The following is a 14,565-nucleotide window of genomic DNA, read 5'->3' on the forward strand; positions in this document are numbered from 1 at the left end:
ATTCTAACATTTAAAAAAAAAAAACTGCAATGAAATAATGAAAAATACTAATGCGTCTTCTGTATTAGCAAATCATCCTTGAACAAGATAATAGCTGTCTTTTCAATTCTTACTGTAGAAATAAATAATGTAAAATAATGTTCTAAATCAGTCCTGTCCAAAATCCGGCCTGGGGGCCAAATGCGGCCCGTGGTCAAATTTTATCCGGCCCCCAGCCTCTGTCATAAAATCAATAACATCTGGCCCGCACACAGACTTAATAAATTGGTTAGCAGTACTGCTACCAGCATATGAAGTAGCTTACACACTAAATGCTGCTCCTCATTTACCCACTAAAAGGAAGCAGCACTCTTAGCAACATTAGCCATGTTACTCTTTACTCACAATTTTCTAAAATGGCAACAATCAACAACAACAAAAAAAGAAAGTTGACTGTGACGGCCGACGCTTCAAGGATAGGTGGAATTTGGACTATTTCTTCACTAAAATACGTAATAACTGTGTCTGCGTCATTTGCAAAGAGACAGTCTCTGTTTTTCATGAGTTCAATTTGAGGTGATATTACCAAACAAGACACGCAGACATGTAGGACAAGATTACAGGGAAGATACATAGCGAGAAATTGAAGCAACTTGACGCTAGTTTGATTTTACAGCAGCAGTATTTCGCAAGAGACCGAGAGTCGAACGAAAACGCCACAAAGGCTGGTTGCGAGATTGTTGAAATAATTAATTAAAAAAATAAAGCAAATGTGACACACAGAATGGCTTGCTAAAATTTGCATAAATATATTCTACGTAAAGGACGTCAGCCAAGGTCGGCCCCCCACATTTTTACCACCCCATATCTGGCCCCCTTTGAAAAAAGTTTTGACACCCCTGTTCTAATAATACCTCTTCTGTAGAAAATCCAGCTTTAACAAAAAGCTCTTTTGTCTTTCCAGTGAAATAATGTAAATCAAACCGTAGCCTGACAACAATACTAATTTAACAATAACAACAACAAAAAAATGACACTTTCGTCTTTAATTTTTTTTTTTTTTTTTTGCACCTTGAGGGACGACGGAACACTGCCCTGATGTCTATTTTCTCTGTTACTTAGCACAGCAAAACCAACTACTGGGCAGGCTCTCTGGGAACACGTCACAGGCAGCACAGTACCGTAGTATTCTGTGCAAAGGGTCAGTTAGTTTCAATGTATGCTAATTGTTCCCGTGAAAAATAATAAAAACTGGACATTTTCATGAATTCAAAACCCCGCCGGACACCCCGGACAGGGTGTAAAAAGTGGACATGTCCGGGCAAAAGAGGACTATTCGTCAACCTAACTTAACTAGCATTGTTCTTGGTTGTCCTAATTAATCTTGGTCCTGTGTACATTTCTAGTTTGGTGCTCACTATGGGGTTGCCAACAGTCCCGGATTATGGGGGCCATCCTGGAATTGAGGAAGTTCTAAAACTGCTATTGTTGGTACCAGCACAGAACTTCCTAAACTCCGGTTGTCCCGCCCAATCCGGGACTGTTGGGAACCCTATCTTACTATCAATCACTGTTTTTTATTAGAGTGACTTTTTTTGGCCTTAGTATTTCCATCTACGTATCTTGCCTCGGACCAATACTACCAATGATTGCTAGCTTGTTTGCAAGTTTCCAGTAGAACATGAGTATAACTCTCTTAGCTCAATTTTCTCTTGTTCACAAATACACCCTACCAAATTGGCAAATCTTTAGCAGCATGATGATTCCAGTAAGACTGGCTGGTAAGGTACGAATATAACCCAAATTAACTCTTGCTTTCTAATTAGCATTGTTTGCAATTTTCTTACAAAATGCTAATTCACTTGAATAGTGTGAAAATTACTAGCTCCGCTAATGTCGTTGTCACTTTACAGTTTTCTTGTTCTAGCATCGCTTTTGGTTTTGCTCACACTTTTGGCTTATATCAGTTGCACATTACTGGAAACACCTTGAGAACAATAGGTCACTGGCGGCCATGCTAACTCTCGCCGGAACACATTAATCCCAATAAGAGACGAATCTTCCGTCATTATTCGCAGGCAGGAACAATCCTCTCTCGACAGTCCTTTTCATCATCCTCCTGTCAGGACGTAAATGCTAAGTCTCGCCTGTCGTGTGTCTTGAAGACCTTCTGCCGAGGACAATGGTGGCATACATGAATAGGGCAGCATTCTGCCTGTGCCTCTCTCATCATCCTTCTTATTTTTTCCCCCTTTTTAGGTCTAAATGCTAAATCAGCTGCATTATCTGCTCGGATGTTGTAACGTAAAACATGCTTCATTCAGGCTGACAGCTCATTTATCTTGTTTATTTTTAGGGATCTACAAGCACTGAGCCACTACCACTAAACTGTTCTATTGTAGACTTATTGTGCATTATTCTTAAGTGGGATACATTTTCAAAATTGTTTTTAATAGGATTTAACATGAATTTAAGAATACTGAAGAGTTAGGAAATCCAGACCAATGGCTAAATTACACACAACAGAATGTTACAGAACACAAGACATCAGACAAAATGGAGTAAAGCCACATGATTTCTATTTATTGATTATACTAGATGTGTTACATGGAAAATTGCCCTGTTCTATATATGCTAATTTACTGTATGCTGTAAAATAAACATGCAAAAGCTAACACATCATTTGTATTCAGGCCTTTTCACAGTACAAACAAGTCTAATATTGGCTCAGCAAGGCAGTCAGACATGTTTGTTTTTCATTGGACTCTGTATGCCTCGAAAAACACTGCTGCAAGCATATTAAGTATGCGTTCTAGCTGTCACCTGTTGTTTTGTTTTAATCCAGCCATCCTTCCATTTTCTATACCACTGATCCTGTTCCATGTCGCGCGGCATTCTAATCCAAGTCAAAATAAAGAATAAATGCACGATTCAACTGTGATAAGAAGGAAATCCAGGCACACTGGAAAATGAACAACAAAGTCACCTTTTGCATTAGCATGTCTCCAGATAATTCGGCATAGACATCCCTTTAAAGGTCACGCTGCTATTTGGTGGTCTGCAGTAATCTATTAGATTATATGTTGTCATTAAAAATTTAATATGTATAACCTTATCAACAAGGCACTATTTTTGTGGGTGTAGCGTTAGTGTGTTAGTGGAAGAAAAAAACGTCAGATATCACCATTGCCATATTAAGGAAAATGATGTTCCTCATGTTTCTCATGTTTTTGAAGTGTTTAACCCTTAGATGCATAAGTGGGTCAAAAATGACCCAGTGAGGTTGTTTTCTTGAGAAATCTTCGGAATTAAAAAGGGTTATCAATTCATATTCCAGGTATTCCTCAAAAAACATGTTTTTGATATAATGCCATTCAAATTTTTGAAGAACTTTTTATACATTTGAAGAAATGGTCATTTTTGTATTACTACCCTAAGCTTCCACAAGTGGGTCAAAAATGACCCACATGCATTTTCTATGGAATCCAATGGGAATCTTTCATTCTTATCAACTTTGGCTGTCAGGAATACATTTACCCTGGATCACACAGACTAGGTATGTAAAAAGTGACATCCCTTAAGAAGATTATTTTACGCAGCAAGAGCTGATACGTGTACTGTAAGTATTATGTCCATATAGTATTTTGTGTGTGTGTCTTTCATGACTCTTTATTATTATTTATCAACAAATTAACCTACTTCATAACTACCTAGCTAACTAAGGCTAGGTTCATACCGCTGGTCCTAATGCACAATTTCGATTTTTTGCCATATGTTTTTTTTTTTTGGCGTAACCGTTCAGACTGCCTTTGTCCATTGAGCCTGTTCAAGTATCACACATGCGCACTAATTCGCAGTCCGAGATGCAATGAGCAAACTGGCCAGCATGCGCAAGAGCATTGGAACAGAGAGAAAACCGAGCATTGTCAGGCTTATTTTCAACCCATTTTATTTTTTATGACTGTTGTCAAGCCCGCTCCTTCCCCAAAAGCTACGTTCAAGCTAGGCGCTAAAGCTAATGCACAGCTGCACCACTACCGTAGCACCCTTTCGCTCTCACTCTTTGCTGATGTTCATTGCAGCATGAATTCCAATTTGGGGGACTTGACAGTTCAGACCGCAGCCAAATTCTGGATAAATGTGGCCCGGATGGGATTTTAACCACATACGAAACTGACCTGGATCGAATTTGAAAATGGTCCACTTTTATGCGACTTTTCCTGTTCAGTCGAGTCGGAAAAACACGAAAAAATCGGATTTTTGCTAGATTTACAGCTGAAATGGTCCTGCAGATGTTCAAGGATGGAAAGGCAGTAACGGGGTTGGACTCAAGTGTCCGAAATTTCTGATGATGAGGACCCAGACTATTGTCCAGGTGGCAGTGGCAGTTGTCCACCTGGAAATCCAACTGAACAGGATCAATCTGACTAATAAGATTCCACTTATGTGTCCTCTGAGGAAGAAAGTGTCCAAATCATGGCCAACAGAATGAGTTGGTAGGGCTCTTAATAGACAGAATTACCTCCCACCCAGGGCAGAACACAGAGCCACAGTGTCCTCAGAAATCAGTCAGTGTGTCCACAAGGGCTTAGCACCGCTGGCTCACCAAAAACATGCATGGGAGCTCTTCCTCATTGATGATAAAATACAAGGAAGGATGAAGTCTATTGCTGATTTTTTAATTTTTTTTAATGTTAATTAAATCATAAAGATATTTCAAGCATTAAATCATTCTTGTGTGGCCCTAAATATCATACTAATTAATATACAAGTGATTATTCTTCACCAAAATGGCATAAAAACACATTGGTTCTAATATGGAAGAGTGTAGGGTCCAGTAACTTGTGCATCTAGGGGTTAAGTAATTTAGCATCTAAGACACTAAGTCAAATAACTGAGTGAAAAGACGGCACCACCGAAACTCCTCACAACCAAAATGGCAAAAAGCCATTCTGCAGGACACCCTTCAGATAGCCAGACTTATTTTTTAAGAGTTGTGAACTCAGGAACTCATTGCTATCAGAAATGAAATTCATTTTAGACTTGAAAATGTTCACCACCAGAGCTACAACCTGGTTAAATAAAACAGCACAACTGTACTCATATGAAAAGTTACGACACATTTTAAATCAGACAGATGAAAGGTTTTGCTGTTCAAGCACAATGTTTGGTTGCAATAGCTCTACTTCCATCATCGTCTGAGCAAAATGGCATTGCAGAGATGATACAGATTAGATCACTATGGCCACTTTTGATGCAGAGATGATACAGATTAGATCACCATGGCCACTTTTGATGGGTCCTTACTTTATGTATTTAATGAACCCGCAAATCGTCATCCATAGACTTCACTATTAGTTGACGTGAAACGGAGCGCAGGGCCACTCGATAGGGGGCCTATTTTCAAAAACTTTCAAAAGCCGTTAGTGACCTAAAACCAAAACAGGCACCTCCCTTATGCATATATAAGTCTCCATGAGCAGCGGCATCAAGAATTCAAAGTCGTTCCCTAATAAAATCCCGATTAATTATTATTTACATAAGTATACCAAAACTTAAAATGGCTCTAAAATTCTCAGATTTTGTGCTAGAGGCACAAAAATCCCTAAATGCAGAGATAATCACCTATATTTTCAGGATCAATAGCAATATTTAGCATATCATAAAAGTTTTTGCCCGAAACAGCTACCTTTTTTTTTTTTTTTTTTTTTTTTAGTGCAATTTTGAAATAAGTTTTCAACGCCTAATAAATCACTCAGTTTTCACATTAGAAACTTAATACTTGAGGATAGCATGCAGAATCATCTTAATTTTACCCAACTAAAGTAAATTTAGCATTTTTCTTTACACAATCACAACTTATTTAGGTTGAATTCCTCTGTCACTATTGCCTCAGCACGTTTTACCGGCAATCTGGCCCTCGTCGTTTTTAGATTGAAATTTTACCTAAAATAAAACACGTAAAAGCTGAACTGTTTTTTTTGTATGAACGCAGAAATGTCTATTTTTTTGCCCATAAATGGGCAGTTGGCCGAAAATTACCTGATTATTTAAATGTAAAGTTAGTGGTTAGTGCATGGAAAAAAAATCCAACATGGCAGCCGTCACAAAACAATTCAGTTCAATTCAATTCAATTTTATTTGTATAGCCCTGGATCACAACAACGTTGTCTCAAAGGGCTTTGCAGAGGCAATATGATACACAATCAGAAACAGCAAATGAAGCAACAAAGATGAATAAATAAAGTCCTGGGTATCCCCCATCCTTAGGCCCTCCATGTCGGCAAGGAAAAACTCCAAAAACTCCAGAGTCTTTGGGAGAAAATGAGAAACCTTGGGGAGTACCACAGTCAGGAGAGATCCACTCCCAGGACAGATAGACAGGAAGCCCCAGGACTGCTAATGCGAATTAGCAGGCGAAGTTACAGTCCGTAAAGATGCAGTGGAGTAAAGGAACAAGAACCCCAATAGCAGGGGGCTGCGTGCCGGATCGGGCCTCAGCTCACCAGGTCTGCATTGCAATCACACCCGCTTTACGTCAGTGCGCCAGATGCTGCCCGGATCAGCACTATGGCAGTCCAAATGATAGGTTACGTGCAAACCAGACATGCTCAAACTCCCGCTTAACGTCAGTGTGCCAGATGCTGCCCGGATCAGCACTATGACAGTTTGGCCTTAATTGTCACCTTGATTTCACAGATGGGTGAGCCTGGGACCAGGTGCCGCTGATCATCGTCAGCTGCTTACTTAAACCGGTCCTTGGCCTCACATCAACAACTCACCTACAACTACGTGACTTTCAGCTGACAAAGAATCTTGAAATCCTGATACTGAGCTCATTTTTGTGTTTTTCTCCCCCTAGATCCTGTACTGCTCGTCTGGCAAAACGTGTGCCTGCCCATTTAACTGTTCTATCACAAAACTGCCTCCCGTATTCTTTGGACACTATCTCCCACTCCCTCTCATCGTCAATGAAATAGGTCCCCTGTTACCCCGTTACACATAAATATGTTGTTTACAGTCTAAAAATGGGTCATCTTTAATATTAAATTACTTGTTCCAATTGAAATATTTTGTGAAAAACCAAAGTTATATTGTTATGTTGTTGTATGTTGCATTAGTATGTTAGCATTAACAAATGACATGAAAAAGAAGAGTTGTCATTATTGCTTTTAATAGACAAATTACTTTGCAATATAAACACATTACAGTGTGATACATTGAACAAAATGGACTCCAAATTTAATACTGAAAACGGTTTTGATACGAATCTGGCCCAGATTGGGTAACGTCTGCCATATTCGGGCCATACATTAATGTCGTCTCGGCTACTTTGGACCAGTTCTGGCCCAAAACTGGTTGCTAATCCGGCAAGTGATTCCTTACGAGTTTGGGCCACTATTCAAATAGACCCTGGGGGATCCGTTTTACGAAGTTGGGCCAATAAATGCGATAAATGTGTAAATCTCGGACTCTCTATAGATATGAACGTAACATAGTTTAGATTCTTGGTTAAAAGCAAAAACCCGGCAGTTATCATTAATTTTGCGTAAATATTTCAAGCTAAAGTTACGCAATCTTTTTCATTCATTTTTTTCATGTTTCAAAATGCATGCATGCTGTTAGTTTATATGATAATTACCTTGAATCCTCGATCAAAATCCTCTTGAGACACTCCTGCCTGCTTGTATGTTGCCTCGCATGACTTGTATTTTTTAAACACCAGGAGAACAGTCTGGGACCCAGCTCCTCATTGACCTTTCGAGCCCGAACAAAAGTAACCGTGCAATCAGATTCGTTCATTTGCGTGAGGTTTCCTTAACGAGCAACGTCACTCTTGGAAGTCGTCTCCACAACAACACAGATGGCGCATGGGAGAGCCAAGAATATGTTCCAATCCGCGGTAAATTCAGTTTTAAATGACCAAAAACACATCGAGTCGCTAAAACCAACAGTCCAACTTTTCCGTTCTCCGCTCCCCTCGTATGTTTATTTCCTTGCGCTAGAGTTTCTGGTCGCTTTACCAACGTCTCGTCCACTCCGCTGTCTGTTTGATGTGGCTTGCTTCGCCCTGGAAATTTTATCTGTGGAACGGTCGCCAGACTCTATCGCTGAAACAGCGGTGAGTCTGGAGTTCCAGGCAAGTTTGTATGCACTAAAACGTTCGTCCTGTTTCCGCCTAAATCCAGCGTTAGACCGCAGCGTGTATTTGAGATTATCACAATGAAAGCTGCCACGACACTCTGCCTGGCCCGGTGTCTTTAGGAGCTGTCTCGTCAACAGATAGTGAAGTCTACGCCTGATTGTATAATTTTTTTGGGGGGGGCTCCAAAATATTTTTTTCAAAAGTTGAATAAATTAGAAACAAAAGTTGTTTTTTCACATTCAAAAATGTTTGTTTCAAACAAAAAATGTTTCAAAATGGTTTGTTTTTTTCCCCCGGAAAACCTTAAATATATTTAGAAAAGCCATTTCTTTCATTTTTTTTTTTTTTTTTTGGGTTAGACTTAAGGGACATAATTTGGCAATAATACGTATTTTTTTCAGTGTGCTCAGTCTGTGGTGGCGATGAAGCCGTAATGATAGGAGAGGCAATGATGTTATTTGGCTTTAGCTCAGTGAACACCTGTCAAAGCAGCTGGCCTTGTATAAACTGACTTTCACCTGTCCCGCCTCATTCATAACTCCCAGACTGATAGCTGTAATTCCAGCAGACTTCCTCTCCTCTCATCTCTCGCTCTGTACGAGACATTTGGTATTCTGATGCTTTGCAATATTCCCTCAGGCCATTTCTGGTATTCAGCTGACCCCAAAAATTCTCTTTCCTGTCACTTCTTTGAAGCCGGAAGGGAGATCAGAGGTCAGGCGTGGCAGAAGGACAGCACCCCCGCTATTCCACCCCATCCCTGTCACCCTCAGGGTTCCACGTCTTGCTCAAGAGCTCTCCAGCAGCGCTGAAAAGCGATGACTCTTAACGGCTCTTCGTCATATTAAACTCACTTTATGCGGTTTTGCCTGAAGCACACCAGGCTGACAGTTCACATCAAATGGACAATGATTTCCATAATGTGTTTACAATCAAATTATATTACAGTCATTTTCAGAGAAACGCAGAGACGGTGATCGCAACTTTGCACTTGTCACGCCGACCTCGTGCGGATTCAGTTTGACAGTAACACCGAAGAGACGTCGCAAGAAATCAGCGAGATTGTCTTTAAAGACCTTGTGTTTTGCATTTAAGAGGCAGACGCCCTTGAGCAACCATCCTGTTTACAAGTAAGACAAGGGAAGCCATACAGAAGCTTAATCAGAACAGATCCATTTCCATTGTTTTAGTCATCAATAAAGAATTCTGATATTACCGTATTATTCGGACTATAAGTTGCAGTTTTTTTCATAGTTTGGCTGGGGGTGCGACTTACTCAGGAGTGACATATGTGTGAAATTATTAACACATTATGATATCATGCCACATGTTAGTTTGGTGTTTTGGAGTGACACTGATGGTTTGGTAAACTTGTTAGCATGTTCTTTATGCTGCAGTTATCTGAATAACTCTTAATAGCTATGGCCACGTTCGCGTTCTGCCTTTGGCAATGTGTGTTCAAATGTATTATTGACTTTTTTATATTGAAATGCATGCTTTTAGTTTGTGGCGCTTTCACGCCCAAGTGGGGGCGCACTCGCACTTGTTTACATGAAGAAGAGCGCTCACATGCCAGAAGAAGACGGACAGTAACACAGCTCTGAGTGTAGTGAGTGAGTGGGCGAGTTAGCGAGAGAGAAACACGGCTGCGAACCTACGTTCATTGTTTATGCTTGTAAAATATCTCTTGGGAGGCAGCGCCTGTGTGCATCATCTTTTCTGTTGTTGTTGTGTGTTTTCCACCCGCGATCGGACACTTGGAACCAGTTGTGTGGTTGTTTGAACGATGTGCTAATGCTAGCAAACGCATGTAACCGTTTATGTCATTGCTGTAATAGCACCTTATTATCTTTTATTTACGTTGATGCAAACCTGTTTGGTATCGAAGACGAAATTGATTCAGCAAATTATACGGACATCCAGCATCGTCATTTGGGAGTTTAGCTTGCTGTATAGCCAGGACGGAGCCGTAGCGTCCTGGTGAGGACAGTATATTCGCATTTCGTTGTTCATGTATCATGTAACATTATTTTACTTTACACTTAGTCAGCATGTTGTTCTCTATTGTATTTTTATTAGGGCTGTCAAAATTATCGCGTTAACGGGCGTTAATAATTTTTTAAAAATTAATCACGTTAAAATATTTGACGCAATTAACGCAGATGCCCCGCTCAGACAGATTTAAATGACAGTACAGTGAAACGCTCTCTTGTTAATTGTGTTTTATGGAGTTTTGCCGCCCTCTGCTGGCGCTTGGATGTGACTGATTTTATAGCCTTCAGCACCCATGAGCATTGTGTAATTAATTATTGACATCAACAATGGCGGGCTACTAGTTTATTTTTTGATTGAAATTTTTACAAATTTTATTAAAACGAAAACATTAAGAGGGGTTTTAATATAAAATTTCTATAACTTGTACTAACATTTTTCTTTTAAGAACTACAAGTCTTTCTATCCATGGATCGCTTTAACAGAATGTTAATAATGTTAATGCAATCTTGATTTATTGTTATAATAAACAAATACAGTCCTTATGTACCGTATGTTGAATGTATATATCCATCTTGTGTCTTATCTTTCCATTCCAACAGTAATTTACAGAAAAATATGGCATATTTTATAGATAGTTTGAATTGCGATTAATTGCGATTAATTACGATTAATTAATTTTTAAGCTGATTATAAAATTTAATCGTTTGACAGCCCTAATTTTTATATTAAATTGCCTTCCAAGATGACATGTCTGTTCTATGTGTTGGATTTTATTAAGTAAATTTCCCCCAAAAATGCGACTTATACTCCGGTGCGACTTATATATGTTTTTTTTCTCTTCGTTAGGCATTTTATGGCTGGTGCGACTTATACTCAGGACCGACTTGTAGTCCGAAAAATACGGTAGATTGAATTTAGCTTTGAAATGAATGAATGAATAATAGTGGTGTACAGACAATGGCATAAACGACTTACTTGTCCTTTGCACAAAGCCAGCATTAAAACCCGAGGTTCCAGAGTATTTTGTGAGAGTCTGAGTCAGAAAGAAAATAGTGTGACAAGAAAACAAACACTTTTCCCAGCAATTCAGAAAAATAAAGTGCAGTGAAACAACACCCCTTGTTGAAAACATCACTGAAGTGTGGCTGTTCCTTGGGAGTAATTCGGTTAAGACTTATCTCTGTTCTGATTCATGGTGTGTCACTTGGGGCTGTTTCATCACACTTTGCTTTTGATATGGCCAAGGTTGGCTCTGGGGTGAAATAACATTAGCGGACTGGTACCTACCCCGTAAATCTCAACTTCATTCTTCTTACTCCTCCCCTCCATTCACCCCGTCTGTCTGTGCAGCTCTGATGATAGTTGACGATCCAATTGGCGAGTTTCACAGGAACAGAATAGGAATTTGGCTTGGGGGCTTTGTTTTCCCACCAAATCTTGGCTCACCGACTCCGGGGAGGAGTTGATGAGGTGACTGTCGTACTCGTCTTTTGGTGGGAGTCTCTTGCAGCCCGCCGGTGAATTGCTTGTGACAAGTTATCAGGCCTTTTAACGATGCCCATAATTGAGGATTAGTCACTGACACCGCCTCCAAAGGGGACTGGCACGGTGTTAAATAGAAGATTCTATCTGCGCTACCCGTCAAAGCTGTCATCAATACTTTCACAGGGGTTGTGATTTCACATTATTCGCCATTTGCATCTTGCCATGTTGATGCTGATCTTTGAGATGCACGTCTTTCATCTGTCTTCAGCAGATGAAAAAAATGCTACAAGACGCGATAGACCTGTAATATTTAGAACGCAAGGTCTTCTTCATCTGAGTCGATTTTATTGGTATATGAGTCAAGGGGTGCTCCAGTGTCCCCAGAAGTGGACCCATTCTTGGATAGCTCCCCATTTTTTTTTAAATAAAGGGGCTTGCACCTGTTGTTTCTAGTAGTTTTTTAAAACAAAGGTTTGGTGAATCTAACGTTGTATCACATGGACCCATTCACATAAAAGTTAATATAAGTCAAAACAGATTTATTTTGCTTTGATCATTCGGCCTATCAATTAATTAGGTTCATATTCGTGAAAAATGTGGCCCTGACCCCCGCTCACTAATCTGTTTGGCCTCTTTAATGTCCCGCCCCCAGCAAAAACTCTACATGCAAGTTATGCTGTTATATCATCCCTACCAATATTGAGACCAAACCTACCTCCTTGGATTGTACAGATGTTGAGGATGAGTAGAATGTGAGTTAAAACTTTTACTCATGTCATCATCAGCGGTCGCTTTAATTCAAATTGGGAGCACTGGACAGCCACATTCCAAAAAATGCGATTTAAATCTACATACAAAAATATCCTCTTCCATGCGACTTGACCTGTTCTGACCGTCAAGAAAGTGTTTCACTCCAGGTCGAAAAAAGGCAAACAAATCCAAATTGTGTCACTTCAGCCTTGGGTGTGAGCATACAGTTCGTAGCCTTTGTAAATAGTGAGGTGCCCGACAAGTCTGCAGGGACTTTTAAGGTGGCAGCTTAAAATTGAACTTCATTGTGATCTGATATTGGTCATTAAATGACAACAGTGCCGCTATTTCCACTGGTTTAACAGACAATAATATATCATCACTGTTTTGCCCCACTCCTGGTAGAGAAAAGACAGTTCACCTCGGATACAGTGCTATGTCGGGTAACTTTCGACCAGCTGTAATATCTTAAATCTCACTCTTCACTGCAGGGTAGAGGCTTGTAATTTATGAGAGAAAGTGGCTAACAGCAAGGACTTGTGCCATTTTAAAAGATTATTCCGCATGAAAGTTATCTATAAGGCAAAAATAACTATAGGCAAAGTCATTTTGGGACGTTCCACCAAATCGGTGACATTTGAATCCTGAGGAAAGAAAATGTATAATTGCACGATATGGTGAATAGTAAAATATATTTTTTAATTATTATTTTTAATCTAAGTGTCCTGAACGTTGAAGTGATAGCGTCTTTTGCGACACAGTCATATTACGCAAATTATTTTTGTTATTGGTTTAATCACTGTAATGTGCTTCATACTAGTAGCCAGTGGCGGACTTGGCAATTTTGGGGTCTAAGGCGAACATATCCAGGGGCCCTCTTCATGGGTCAGGGGTTAAAAAGGTGAAAAGGGTGTGGAGGAAATATGTTCCGGTACACTAGGGCTGTCCTAAACGACAAATTTTCTCCTGATTAGTCAGCCGACTAGTTTTACTATTAGTCGACTAATCTAAAAATTTCTTTTTTTTTTTTTTTTTTTTTTTTACTAATTTAGCAATGAAATTTTTGTTGACGCTTAATAATTCACAAAACCATTTTGGAACACTTAAATTTTTTATTAAAGTACAAATAATCGTGTAAATAACAATAATTAATCACAAATAAACAATGAGGTTAAATGCTGATAGCATTTACTAGTGCAAAAGAATAGAAAGTAAACAGATTCAGAACACTGACTTTGCCTTTCCAACTTTATTCAAAACAATTCTTAAAAAAAAAAATCTCGCATTATTATTATAGTATACTACTATATATATTAGTAGTATAATAATTATAATAATTATTCATTGCCAATCATATTTGTCATAAAGAGTGTCATTTGAAAGCTATTCTTAGTGTAGAACTTGTATTCTGTAGTTTTTACTCTACATATTATAATATTAATTCTGACGTATGTGGGATTAACTCAAAAAAACGTTATTTATGTGACGAACATGACGTGCTTTTATTTTGAAATGTTCACTGGAGGTACGTTGGCTAAACCGCTAACGGAAAGCTTTACACTCCGTGAAAACACATTCTTCGTCATTGCTTGTGGTGTAACTAATAGATTAAAAAAAAATTTCGTTAGCAAATGCTGTTAACCAGCTGTTAAGTGTTATCGCATGACTGATTGGAACTGTACTGCATTGTTTCGCCATAAGGTGTGCTGTCGTGTGTTTTATGTTCGGTGTGAAGAAGATGAAGAAGAAAGTTAAAAGAGGTATTAGCGGCCTGTTCTCAACTTCTCCCTCGCTCACAGCACTTTGGCTCTCATGGAGAGCACGTTCGCTCATGTGTTCGAAATAAACGATAGCCGACATGCAAAGTAGCAAGTATGCTGTAAAAATAGCAAGCTTAGTGGCGTGAAAAACGCGGGAGAGCAAAGTAACACTAACGAAAAGCTAAGCGGAACTAAGCGATGCTAAACGGAGCTAAGTGAATACTCAGTCCGTCGTCGTGGAACAGTCCATTGTAGTGCGTGTGTGTGTGGGAGAGATAATATAAATGCAGCATTCAAATGTTTTTCTTTTTTGTTTTGTTACTTGTTTGTTTGGTATGCTGACATAATTATATATGACGAGTAATTCGGGGTGTTGCTGGCTCCGGTTCCCCAAGCCCTTGCTCGTTGGGGCAAGGGCCGCTGGTTGGGGGCCCCCTACTGGTTGGAGGC

Source organism: Corythoichthys intestinalis, chromosome 5, assembly GCF_030265065.1.
Source record: "Corythoichthys intestinalis isolate RoL2023-P3 chromosome 5, ASM3026506v1, whole genome shotgun sequence".
Taxonomy (NCBI): domain Eukaryota; kingdom Metazoa; phylum Chordata; class Actinopteri; order Syngnathiformes; family Syngnathidae; genus Corythoichthys; species Corythoichthys intestinalis.